The 12,469-nt window shown below is 41.9% G+C and overlaps 1 protein-coding gene across 2 annotated transcripts in view; it reads left to right on the forward strand.

The window, feature by feature from the left end:
• The first annotated feature begins 847 nt into the window (after nucleotides 1-847).
• PLEKHG1 (pleckstrin homology and RhoGEF domain containing G1) overlaps nucleotides 848-12,469 on the forward strand; it is a 137,112-nt gene continuing 125,490 nt past the window's right edge. Inside the window, exon 1 of one of the 2 annotated variants that reach the window (XM_062641737.1) lies at nucleotides 848-928. The gene's annotated coding sequence lies outside the window, so the exon portion shown is untranslated. Of the gene's footprint in view, nucleotides 929-5,207; nucleotides 5,431-12,469 lie in introns of those variants that run through there. The other variant, XM_062641736.1, reaches the window with a different exon arrangement.

The raw sequence follows: 12,469 nt of genomic DNA on the forward strand, positions 1-12,469 counted from the left end.
GCTGCATTAGGCAGGGATACAGCAAAGAAGATTACAGCTCTCAGCTCTCTCTTGCGAATATGCCCCTCAGGATCCTCTCAATCCATGCCTAGAGGACTGCCTTTGCAAACCATCTCTTCTAAGGTCATCTCTCTCTGATGGCACCAAACCAGACTAAATGCAGGGGAGAATCTTGGGCCAGTTGTACTTGAGAAAAAAACTCCAGAGACCAGTTGGTGATACCAGAGCAGTTAGCCAGGGGCTGAAGTTAGTTTATTACCTAAAAAAAAAGCATGGTTATTACTCATTACTCAGATGGTAGTTTATAACAATTAGTCTAATTATCGTGGAGCACTGTGCTTTAAATGGCACAGCTGAAAACAGAGAACCGCAAGATTTTCATGTAAGTAGTAAAAGTTCTTTTAATAACCTAAATGAGCTAGCAGAAAACAGTGGTTGTATGTTTGAAAGAGTTTCCTTTAAGTTGAAGTGTATTACTGTAATCAGATGAGCTCATCCATCATCTGAGCAACCTGTATTAGCAGTGTTGAAAAGCAACTCTTAGTTGCTGATTAAAGCAACTCAAGTGTACTCTTCATTGTGCTCTTAAGATGTCAGATTCGATCATCTTTTTTGTGCATGTAACTCACCACTAAAGCACAAAACAAACAAAAAAACCCCTACTTTTTAAAGGGCATGATCTTGCAACCCCTAAATCAAATAGACAAATCAAAAGCCTTCTTCTGACATGTCTTAATACTCTTTATCTGAATAATCAATTTAAGCTAAAAAGAGACAGCTGAAACTAGCTGAGAAAAAAGAGAAACTAGCACCTCCGGTGTGGCCAGTAAGCCTTTGTGTTGTTTGAGCAACTGAATAGAGAACAAGGAACAGTTGGGATCCTGCTCCAGCTTTAATTTCAGTGCTTTTCAATGTCTTGTAAAGAGAGGTAAGTATTCTAGAGGGGTTGCAATGGTTCATTCTTACCTGGTGGCTTTGATATAAGGAGTATAAAACCTAATGGTGACTCTCTTCTAGATGGGGGTGGTTGAAGGTTGTCTTTGTATGCAAGGTTGAAATGAACTGTTTAGTTCTAGCACTATAACCTAAAACATTCCAAAGAAGATTTCACTGGGAAGACACTGCCTTGTAAGATTGAAACATGTTTTTTGTTTGCAAGGATGTAAATGCAAATATTTTCAGCAGCAAGCCAGTAGAAAATTATTCTGGAGGAGAATGAATGGGAAATGCAGAAGGATATTATTTATCAAAATGCTAAAGAAAACATGATGAAGTGGAGGTTGTGCTTAAGGACCAAGACTTAAGGAATCTGGGACCTGAGTTGACAATATAATTGTGCTAGCTTTTGAATTTGCCAGAAGTCTATTTTGTGAAGACTGCATCTGGTCTGCGTGCTTTTTTTATGAAATACAGTTGTATTCAAGGAGGATCCAAGCAGTGCTGATATGTGGAAAAGCAAGGATGTTTACTTCTCCATGGAAACGTTCCCAGACAAAGAAGGAATCAAACCCTCCCTCTAGAAAGATTAAAGTCATTCAATTCCTTCTGTACAATATCTTCTTCTTATGTTGACAGTCTTCATTCTTGTAGCCAATAATCTTATTCCCATTCCTTACGTGCACCTTTTGTTTCCCAAGGCAAGTGGCATGTAAAGTCACCTTGTATTTAAAGTTCTTGCAATTAAACTTTGCAGTAAGGTTTGGAGTAAGATGTTTTGAACTTTGTGATTAAAAGTTTTAATGGCCGTTTTTGTCAAAACTTAAATATGCTTCCAATTTTTTTCCACACATGTATTAACTTGGAGGTAATTGAATACCTGCAGGACTCGGGCATAAAGTAGGTATAGCATTTTATTTGATATTAATGATTTTACTGGAACAGGTAATTAATGCAATGGTTGTGTACTCCTTGGCACTAGTTTACATGAAAGAGTATGTTCTATTAAACAGGGGCATAGCTCTAAAAAAAACCCCACTTATACTCATTTGCTTTGCAAAGCAATATTAATATCTGTGTCTGCCAACTAAATTGTATTGTGGGTGGAATAATAAATTTGGATGCTAGGAAAGGATCACACAGCAGATTTGGGTTTTGGTTTGTTTTGTTTCTTTTTATTTAGGCTGACTGTGGAGTGCCCAGCTTAAGATCACATCCATTTTCCCTGCCTTGCACCCTGTGCAAGGCATGGAGGCGGCTTCTTGCTTCTACATACCACCTTGGTCCCCAGTCAGTCAAATCTCAGATGTGTTTTTTTTTGTCTTTTAACTGTTTGGGGGATGACTTTACAAATAGCAGCTTTCTGCTATTTTAGGGACAGGTTTTTTTTCCTTTGCATTCTAACTCAGATAAACTTATGCTTCTTCTTGAGTGAATGCTGTAAACATCAGCAAAACTGAAGTGACACAGATTTCTCTATATTTAAAAGCATTGCTTACAGTTTTGCTGAGTCACAGCCAAAATGAGAAAAACATTAACACGATGACTGGTGCAATTCAGTCCTAGTGATATAAGGAAACGTTATGATATTTGAGATCACATGTATATGTACAAACCTATTAGTAGACTTGTTTATATAAGCTGACTTGTTAGAAGAAAGGAAGATAATGTAAGGTTACAGATTCCCAACTGTAATAAGCAAACCACTTTCAAGTGGTATATGAAGGCAAATTCTGACCATTGGTGTGGCAGATAGAAACTCATCAGTGATGCAAGTTCCTGGCTGTGTGGGCAGCAGGAGGGATAGAAGTGAGGAGCTGATGAATGGAGTTGGATCGCATCTTATGTGTTAGGAGAAGGCAGAGGCCCTACTGTGTGAGGGTATGAGAGATGTTGTAAGAGAGAGTAGAAAAAGATGGGTGCCAAAAAAGATGGAGGTGGAGGAAGCAGAGGCTTGTCTCTTGCCTGTATAAAAGAGTGCTGCTGGGGGTGGCTAAGCAAGCTTTTGGGGAACCCCCACAATACCCAGTGCTCTTGTCTGTGCCACCAGCCTTCTGGTGCACAGGCAAAAGGTTGGCCTGCCTACAGTCTCCTTTGTCACTCATGCCCTTTTACCAATAGTCACCTTGATTACCTTTGGAGATAAGAGTTCCCACGATATGTCCATCTATCTAATTCCTCAAAAAATGGGTGGTTCTTCAGATCTACTGTTTTGTATTACAGTGTTGTAAAATTTGACCTTTAAACCTCTATCATTCTTTCTGCAACAATGACCATACTTGATCAGTCAGTCAACATAAAACTGGAGGTATTTGGTTAGTCCACTGGAGCATTATTTTTAGCATGAGCAAACAGAAACCAGACTGGCTCATGATCAGGCCTTTGGGGAAAGGGAGGTAGGGATGTAGAGAGAGGAAGAAACTTCTCCTCTTGAAGATTTTTCCTGTTAGTCACAGCACTGAGGAAAAATGAACTCCATATGGAACAGATCATGTCAAGCCATTAAAACATATTTGCAGAGACTGTACAGTTTCTTTAAAGAATCTGGTATACTCTGTGGTTTGGGGGTTTTGTTCTTATATTTCCCATTTGGGGACGTGCATGCATTTTCATGTGTTTTAATTTGGCTTGAGTTAAATGCATCAACCAGTAGTTTGCTATATTATCAACTTTGAAAGATCTACTCATAAAGGAAAAGCATTCCCTGATTCCCCCAATGGGAAAGAGTTATAAATGCTTATCTCCGAGTAGTTTCATTAGGCTTTGCTGCCTCTTTTTGGTTTTAATTGGTTTACAAACAAAGGCCAGATTTGTGTCCCCAGAAAAAGGCCAAAGTGTAGTGTGTTGAGGCAAGGATGATCCTGAATTCAGACATGGAGTAGCTATGCAGTGCAGGAGATCATGACCAGTGGGCTGGGTTTAGTGCAGCTACTAGCCACATCTAAAATCAGTTGCCCTTTTCTCATTTGTCCTGTTGAGCAACTTTGTAGAGTGCCATTCCAGAATATTAACCATGGAGTTCAGCCTTTTGTGATCTGCCTTTAGGCAGATAGGACAGTGAGGGCTCAAAAGGAAGGAGGGGTGGAGAGAGGTTTGCCCCTTGATAATAACTATAATTCTGCAATGTGTATAAATGTTCTGCATAAGAATGGCTGTCATTAAAAGTCTTGAGGTTCATTTTTCACTTGAGTTGAGAAGCTAATACAGTCCCACATATTAACTGCAAACCTTCGGTTTGAAATGTGGCCACAATTAATTGATAAATCTGTTCATCTCTTAAAATTCAGCACTGGTCTGAAACATATTCAGTATGCATGTTGGGCATGCACACTGAAGAGCTCTGGGCTTTTGAATTAATGATACAGAAACAGACCCTGCCAGAGCTTGCTCTTCTTTTTTTTTTTTTTTTAAGGATTCCAGTGAGAACAGGTAAGAAGAGGGCAAGCACTGAAACTTCCTGCTTTTCTGAATTACTGCTGTAATTACTTGTTTTGACATCTTAAATCTTGAGTGAGTCTAACCTCTCAAATTTCCTCATATTCCACGTGCTGTATGCTAGCACGAGTAGAGGGAGAAACTAGGTTAGAGAACAAAAGCTACGGAGCTTTACTGAATGGGGAGGATGGAGCAAAGTTCCACAGGAAACCAAGGGTTTTGTTAGGGCTCAGAAGAAAAAGGACCACTGAATGTGTGCAAGGAATTCAGGCTTTATTTCAGCAGTTTCTGTCTTCGTGCGTATCTCACACAAAATGAAAAAAATAAATGAAAAAGTAACTTTAAACTCGCCTTTCCAAAGAAGATGGCCAGGCAGACTGCCGGGAGGCAGGTGTACTCTTTAAAACCTCTTTGAATTTGCTTCTACGGACTGTGTTTCAGGGCTGACTTTGCATTTTGGTAATTCGGGTTTACAGAAGCTCTCACCGTTTAATACCGATGCTGTGTGTTAGATCATTGAATTTAAACCCTATGCCCATCTGCGAGGCGGGGACGGGGCTCCCTGCCGGGTGGAGAGGCGGCAGCAGCGGCAGGGCAGGGGAGCCGAGGGCTCGCTCCCGGCATGAGAACAGTAGCTGATTTATGGTTTATTGTTATTATTTTTTTCTGTCTTTCTTTTCCTCTCTTCTTCCCGGGGCTGTAATCCGGCTGCTCTCTTTGGCTCGGCTCCAGAGACAAGTCCGAGTGGTTAATGTCTCTTCCCCCCTTTCCCAGCCTCCAAGTGAGGAGGGGGGAGAAGAAGGGGAAGGGGAGCGGAGCGGAGCCGAGTTAGCTGCAGCCCGGGGCCGGGCCGGGCCGGGCCTCCCTGGGGAGGGGCTGAGGCAGCGGCTCGGCTGCGGGAAATGCGTGGAGGAGGGGAGTTTCACAGACTACACAGCCCGGCCGGGAGGAGGAGGAGGAAGTTTGGAGATTAAGGCGCTGCTCGGAGCCCGGGCGCACGGAGAGAAGCCGGGGCGAGGCTGCGGGCGCTGTGAGAGGGACCCCCGGTGCCGCCGCTGAGTGAGTTACGGGTCGGAGGGAAGGGGGATAACCTTCCGCACCCTGCGTCTGGATTTTAAACAGGAGGAGCAGCGGGTGTGCGAGCAGCAGACGACGGGGAGAGGAGGCGGAGGTGGCTGCTGCTGCTGCTGCCGGTGAGCGCTGGGGCTTTGTTCGTGCGGGGCTCATAGCGGAGGGGGCGGCGGCTGTCGGCTTGGCCCGGGCGGGTCGGTGCGGTACCCGGTGCTCTGCAGCCCCTGAAACCGCCCGGGCGGTGCGGTGCTGGGCACGGCGGCCCCAGCTCCCCTCCCCAGGGCGTCTGAAGGGGAGCGGGCGTTCTGCGTCCGCAGCCTTTGTGCGAGACCCAGCTCGTTCGGCGGTAGCGGGCGCCGGCAGCAGTCGCCCCCTGCTCGCTTTGCCCACGGCAGAGCTTTGTGTCCTGCCGGGCGGCGGAGAGAAAGGCTTAACTGAGGTGCGAGGATTTTCGGGAAGGAAAGTGCTGTTCCTGTTAACGTACGGTAAAACCGCGCGGTATTTCAGGCTTTGTGTAGATGCTTTAGCAAACCTGTCTGCTGGGAAACTCTGTTCCAAAAAAGCTTCACTTTTTGGTGTTTTGCAGTATCGCTAATAGGATTGGGATAAGAGGGTTTAAAATATGATTAAAGTTGTCGTTAAGTCGTTAAGTGCAGGAACGTTTATCCTAAGGAGGGAAGAAGAGGGAGAGGCGATGAGGCAGATCAGTGTCCTGTGGGACCCTGGAAGCAGTGTCCTGCTGTCCTGTGGGACCCTGAGAGCACCTCTCCATCTTTTGCCCTTGCCTCTTCCCCGCTTTGTGAGTTTCATGTCCCAGTCCTTGTCCCTCTTGTTGAACGAGAACCCTTTCCGAGTTCATCCGTCGCTTAGCCTAGACAGACCAGGGGCACTCATTTCCTTCTTTCTTCACCAGCCACAGTGGTCCAAGTATGAGGGCAAAGGACCTGAAGCAAACTTAGCTGTACAGTCAGCTGGCTTCTAATACGGTCTCACTTTAGTTGGCCTTTTTGCCCCTTTAATAATTAATTGGCACGCTCAGAAAGAGCTGTGTCCTTGCTTTTTCTTTTAATGTTTGCTGGTACTTCAGCAATTTAATAATGCTGCCTGGAGAACCTGATGACTTATAGGTGTTTTGAAAGCTGTGTAATAAGAGCCTACTAATAGTCTTCTTTTGCTACTGTTTCATTCTTGGAGGGAGCAATCTTTCCTGCTGGAGAGTTGCGGTTCAAATTTCCGCAAGCGTTTGTTGCCTGTGCCTCTAGCTAAATTTACAAAGGAATCCTGTTAGCTTGACAAAGCTAAATCTGGCTGCAGCAACTCCTGGCTGTGCAATTCACTGTGGTTGGCAAGGCACAATGTATGTCTTCCTTGAGATTTATTTTTAAATACCTTTTTTTTTTTTTTTTTTTTTTTTTTTTTTTTTTAGTGTGTGTGGCACGTAGCTGTCATAATTTTGGGAACTCTCTTTACCACTGTGTGTGGGTGCTTTGAGATGAAACCATAAGAGTTATGCTAAGGTTAGAAAATGTATTAATAGGGCACTTGTCTTGAAAACATGAGATGGCAGTTTGAGATCGGCTTCTTAATGAATATTGGTATTGTTCTCAGGTCTGTGCAGATGCTTAGCCTTTAAACTTTGACTTTCTGCTTCTCCTCTGTTCTCGATTGGCAAACTAGAAAAGATGCAGAGTACTCTAAAAGGTTCAGTTTTAAATGTGTTAACTTGCGGGAATGCTGGCTTTTCCTCACAGATGCAGAGAACTCTAGGTATACAACATTGATCTGTGGCCATACAACTGAGGGCATGCATGCAAAGACACATTATGATTCAAATTCTAGGTGTCAATGTGTAATTTTGCCTGTTTTGCTTATGATTTTCAAAAAAGAAAAAAAAGAAAAAATAAGTTTGTAGTCCAATTGGTTTGTAATAGTCCTACTTGATAACATCCTGTGAAGACAGCATTGACTTGATTTTTAAATAGGGGTGGATGTTAAGAATGCACAGTTTTGGAAATCTTCAAGTAGGGAAATTAGTTTGTTGGCAGCTCTCAAGATTTCAGGACATCTGCTAGTGTTCTCCTTCTTCCTTGGGCAGGATGTGAGAATACACGTTAACTGTCCAAAAGCATACTTTGGGCCTAAAATGGTTCATTGCAAGCCCTTGGTCTAAACTGTTCCCAGTAGAAAAGGTTTTGAGCTTACTGAGCAATTGGTACCATCCTCTGCAGTGTGTTGTTTGGGGTGTTTTCATTTGGTGGTGCTTTTATTTGTCTGGGTTTTTTTATGGGCTTGTGTTTTGTGTATTATTATTTTATTTTAAACCTTTGTTCTGACCTAAAAGGCTAAAGCTAGAAGGGAAGTGAAAATATCTTCTTACTTGTTTAATAAGTAATTTAGATAAGTCAGTTTGTGGTACTTTTTGCTGCTGTTATTTGCATAGGTTGGTGTGGTTGAACTTTTCACTGACGCAATTTTTCATGTGGCACCAGTATTAGTATTTTTGCTAAGTCATTTGGAACAGTGTGCATGTTTGAAAGCTTCTTCCCATGCATTTGTTTGGGTTGCCATATACCTGTCATCCTCTGCCTTTCCCATGCATGTGATTTCTTGGCTCCAATTCAGGAAAGGCTTTTTAAGCCCAGCCCACTAGATAGGGCTGTAGCAACTGCTGAAGGCACATACTTGAACTAGTGCTTTATTATCTTTGACTATAAACTCTGCAGTGCAAAGCTGATCTGTTCTCTGTAACCATATAACACGAACAGAACTGTTATTGTGATTGTGGCTTCTATCATTTTACCTTACTGAAAAGATTATTGGTACCAGGGATAGCCAAAGCTATGTGATAGCATCACCCATGCAACTTGTAGCCTTTGAAATCAACCCAAAGACAGGGCTAACAAGAACGCAGTTACAAAATCTGCTGTTATTTTGAAGAATAGTTCCACCGATTAGGCTGAGATACTGCTATTCGAAAAGAAGTCTTTGAACAGAGGTATGATCTTTAAAATTTAAGTGTGCCCTTTGTAATAGTATTTTAAAAAGACCAACCCCCACCAAAGCTATTCCTAGGTAAGGTTACTACAGATTACATGAACTCAAAATGGACAGGTTTTTTTGGTTTATTTCTTAATTATTTTTTTAAAAGTCCCAAACATCAATCTTTAACAGATACTTTGCACATTAAAGTATGATACATTAAAGTATGCCAAAGACTCATTTGACTCTTGGTTTTTGTTTGTTTGTTTCCCTCATCTCAGCTGCCATTCCAGCAATTTCTGAGCACTACTAAGTCTCTTCCCAGCTAAGCCAGAGCTGCAGTTACTGGTTTTTGGAGCATGGGGTCATGAAGAGGAGAGGCACCACGTTGCTGGGTGGCAGCTGGAGATAATGCTCAGCATGGCGCTGTCACATACCCCATGTCCACAGGGTCAGATGCGCTGGGTCAAGAAATAATTGAAACATCCAATCTGATGATTAAGGGAGCTGTTTGCAGAACATTGATTAGAAGTGTTTCTTGGATTAGACATCTATAAAGCCATCTATAAATTAGTACAAAGGAATTAATCTGATGTATTCAGCTGTGTTTTGAGAAGGATGATTGCTGTGTTACAGAAACATAATTTATTGAAACATTGTATTAGTTATGGCTTTAAGTTACTTTGCCATAAATTTCTTAGAGGCACAGTATAGCGCACAAATTTTTACCTAGAATATATAATAGAAGATTGAATAATGGCATATGAAAAAACGCAGTTCAGTAGTACAATGTGTACTGAAGACATTTGAAGTAGTTGTGGCTGTATATGGCAGTCATAATGAGCTGGAATTTTTTGCTTGTGGGGGCAATGGAGATGCCTTACCACTACTTACTCTAAACAGCATTTTGCTTTTGTACTGTTAAGAGGGGAAAAATAATTGGTGCAGCCCTCAGCAAAGTCTGGAGTGGCAGAAGGACTTGCAGAGGTGATACTAAATGGTTAGTTTTGAGAACTTGCATTAACTGTTGTTACACAGTTCTAGTCTGAAGAACTGAAAATGAGGAAAAAAGTGAAGAAAGCATTATGCTTGTAAAGTTGGAATGCAGAGAACATGGAACCTATAGTTTCACCATGCTTCCCCTTCCTCCCCTTTTGCTCCCTCCTTTATTTCTTAGGGGTGCTTTTCAAAGCATTTCTAATGGTTGCTTATTTAATAGTTCATTAAGCTTCTCATTCTGGGAGACTAACCAAAACTACCTAAAGTGTTGTGCTGCATTACCAATCCCAAACAGTGTCTTCCCTACCACAATAATGGCTCAGACTTCCCAGACTTGTGTGTTTGAGTGAGAATGTTGTTAACCATTAATCTTGTGATATTTTTCAGTTCCTTTCATTTTTAAGGCTATTAAAGAAATATTTTCCTGCTCTTGTTGTAACTGTAATGCACAGAAGCTTCTTTTTTGAAGGAAGAGCTGAGACTTCCATGATATGCCGTGGCTCTAAGACCTGGGGCTTTGGAAAAGCATCACGCATCAGAGTGAGCAGGTGCAGTCACAGAAACAAGGGGGCAACAAGAGCAAAGTGAGTGAAGAGGCTGACAGTCTTAGGCATATCACCAGTGTAGTGGTGGATTGGAAGTGATTGGAAATATGGGAGTCTTTTATATATATGGCTATGAATACAAGAGATAAATGTGAACTGATTAAATAATAAAGTATCAGCAAAGCCTATTTATGCTAATTCAATTTCCAAATGCTATTTTGTAGTGTTAAAAGTTTTTCAAATCACTTTAAGGATATAAATAGTATTTTTAGTTGTGGGTTTTGTATCAGATAGGTTTGTCTAGTCTAGTTCACTGAAAGTCAAGTTTATATGAACTTGGTCTAAATTATGCTTAACTGCAAATTTGATTACAAGTGGAGGAAAAGAAAGGGGCCTATTCAGGGTGGACTGGGGAAGGAAATGAAGGAAAAGCTACTGATGCTTACTGAGGAAGCCTGAAAGAAGCAGCTGTCCAAGCAAAAACACGAGCTGCTTAAAACCACTGTCAGCTGCTGACCGGGGTGCCTTCTGAAGGACCTGAATATGGGGGTATGCACTGCCTGTGTTATTGCTAATCATGATGCAGAGCATTGCTGTGAAAACATAGAGCAAGATGTTGGCTTAAAAATTTATCTAGAAAAGGGACTTGATGCATTTGACTTGTTTTCTTTCTTCCTTCCATTCTCAGCATGAGCTCTACTTGTCCTGTTTCCTAGTCCTCTATGGGACCATGGGTGGTTATTCTAGTGGAAGTTGCATGTGTGTTTTATAAGTGCAGTGAACAGGTATAACGTGCTGTTTCCCATGCAAACTTGACTCTAGTAGTGCTAATTATCTTTAAATCCTATAAGTCTTGCTTTCCTGCTCTGTCATTGAGGCTCCAAGTGGTGCCAAGCTTCTTCCTGTTAAGTATGTTAACTTGCATGTGAGCCCTGCCCAGCTGTTTTAAAACCTAACTTAATGAATGTTAACATTGAACTATTTGAACATTCATATCCGTTCAGACATTTCAAGATCATGCCCCAGGTGTTTGTATTTTGCAGCTGATATTTTGTGCTGATTGGATGAATGCGTCCTCTCACTGGAAGTACTGAGCCAGAGGTAAAAAGGGTGTTGTGGGAACACTGGATCACCTGCTCAGTTGCCTACTCAGAGCTGTTGTAGATAAAGCCTTGATGCCTAGGCTCAGGAAATAGAAGGCTGTTTCGATTGCCCTAAGGAGCACCGTCAGGGACAGTAGAATAGCCAGCTTCCTTTCATGGTCACAGTTGACATCTTTCATCATTGTCATCTGGGTGGAGGCTTCAAGGTCAGCTTCTAACTTTTAATCAGCCTACATGAGCAGTCTCTATCTCCAGCCATAATGCATAGGCTCTAGTGCTTGTACTTTCTCCCATACTTTTGCTTGGGTTAGGTGGAGTTATCTGTAAACACAGACAAGTTTTCCTCACTAGCCTCCTGTAAACTCTTCTTTGTTAAAATATTTACCAGTTGGTTTCCCCCCTGCATGTCCCCTAAGATTAGATAGTCTGCTGCAGCTTTGTTGTGATTTCTACATTCCAGTATCAACTTGCTGTATTCTTTTTTTCCTTTTTTTCTGTGTGTGTGTGTGTGTGTATTTGTGTGCTTTTTCCAGCGAGTCCAGCTCATAGTTGAGGTCTCAATGCATTTCAGAAGTACAGTGGCAGAACTACTTGCTTTCTGCTACTTCCACTGATTTGTGGTACTTCAATCTAAAGTAACATAGAATCATAGAATAGTTAGGGTTGAAAACGACCTTGAGGTCATCTAGTTCCAATCCCACTGCCATGGGCAGGGACACCTCACTAAACCATGTCACCCAAGGCTCTGTCCAACCTGGTCTTGAACACCACCAGGGATAGAGTGTCCTTTGAGTCCTTGATACTTGATATGAAGAAAAAAATATAGTTCATTCTTTGTAAGGAATTTTGAAAAGAGATGGGTGAAATGAACTACTTACTATGCAAGTCTGTAATCTTCTTTATCACTTCAGTATGCACAAAGCTTTCCACTTGCTGTTTAAACTGCAACCAAGTTAATATCAGTAGAAACATCATTTTAGCTTGCAAACAGGCTTGATGCTGCTGAGATTAGCATGCTTCACACTGAAGTGTTTGTGAAGCTTTGACACTGTTTACTTTCCAATTCCTTCTCATTATCCTGATAACATACCTTATGTGGTTGCTCAGAGAGCTGTTATGCTTTAGTGTCTGAGTGATGTCATCAGAGACTTCAGCCTGTTGCAAAAACACTAATTTCTCTGAAGAATCAGCAGTCTTGGGCTATTTGAATAGTAGATGAAGATGTATTCAACAATGATTCATTATTGAATTTGGAGAGACGTCTTTCCTTCCTTCATGTACTGCCAGCATATGAATTCTGTAATCTCTCCTTTCTGTCAGCCTTCTCTGGTAATTGTCAGCCTCTGTCATGCAAGGTGAGTCTGAAGTCATCTCTGATTTGATCCATCTTGGTTATTTTGT

Source organism: Pezoporus occidentalis, unplaced genomic scaffold (assembly GCF_034315485.1).
Source record: "Pezoporus occidentalis ecotype Australia unplaced genomic scaffold, CSIRO_AGI_Poc_V1 ctg7, whole genome shotgun sequence".
In the NCBI taxonomy this organism is placed as follows: Eukaryota; Metazoa; Chordata; class Aves; order Psittaciformes; family Psittacidae; genus Pezoporus; species Pezoporus occidentalis.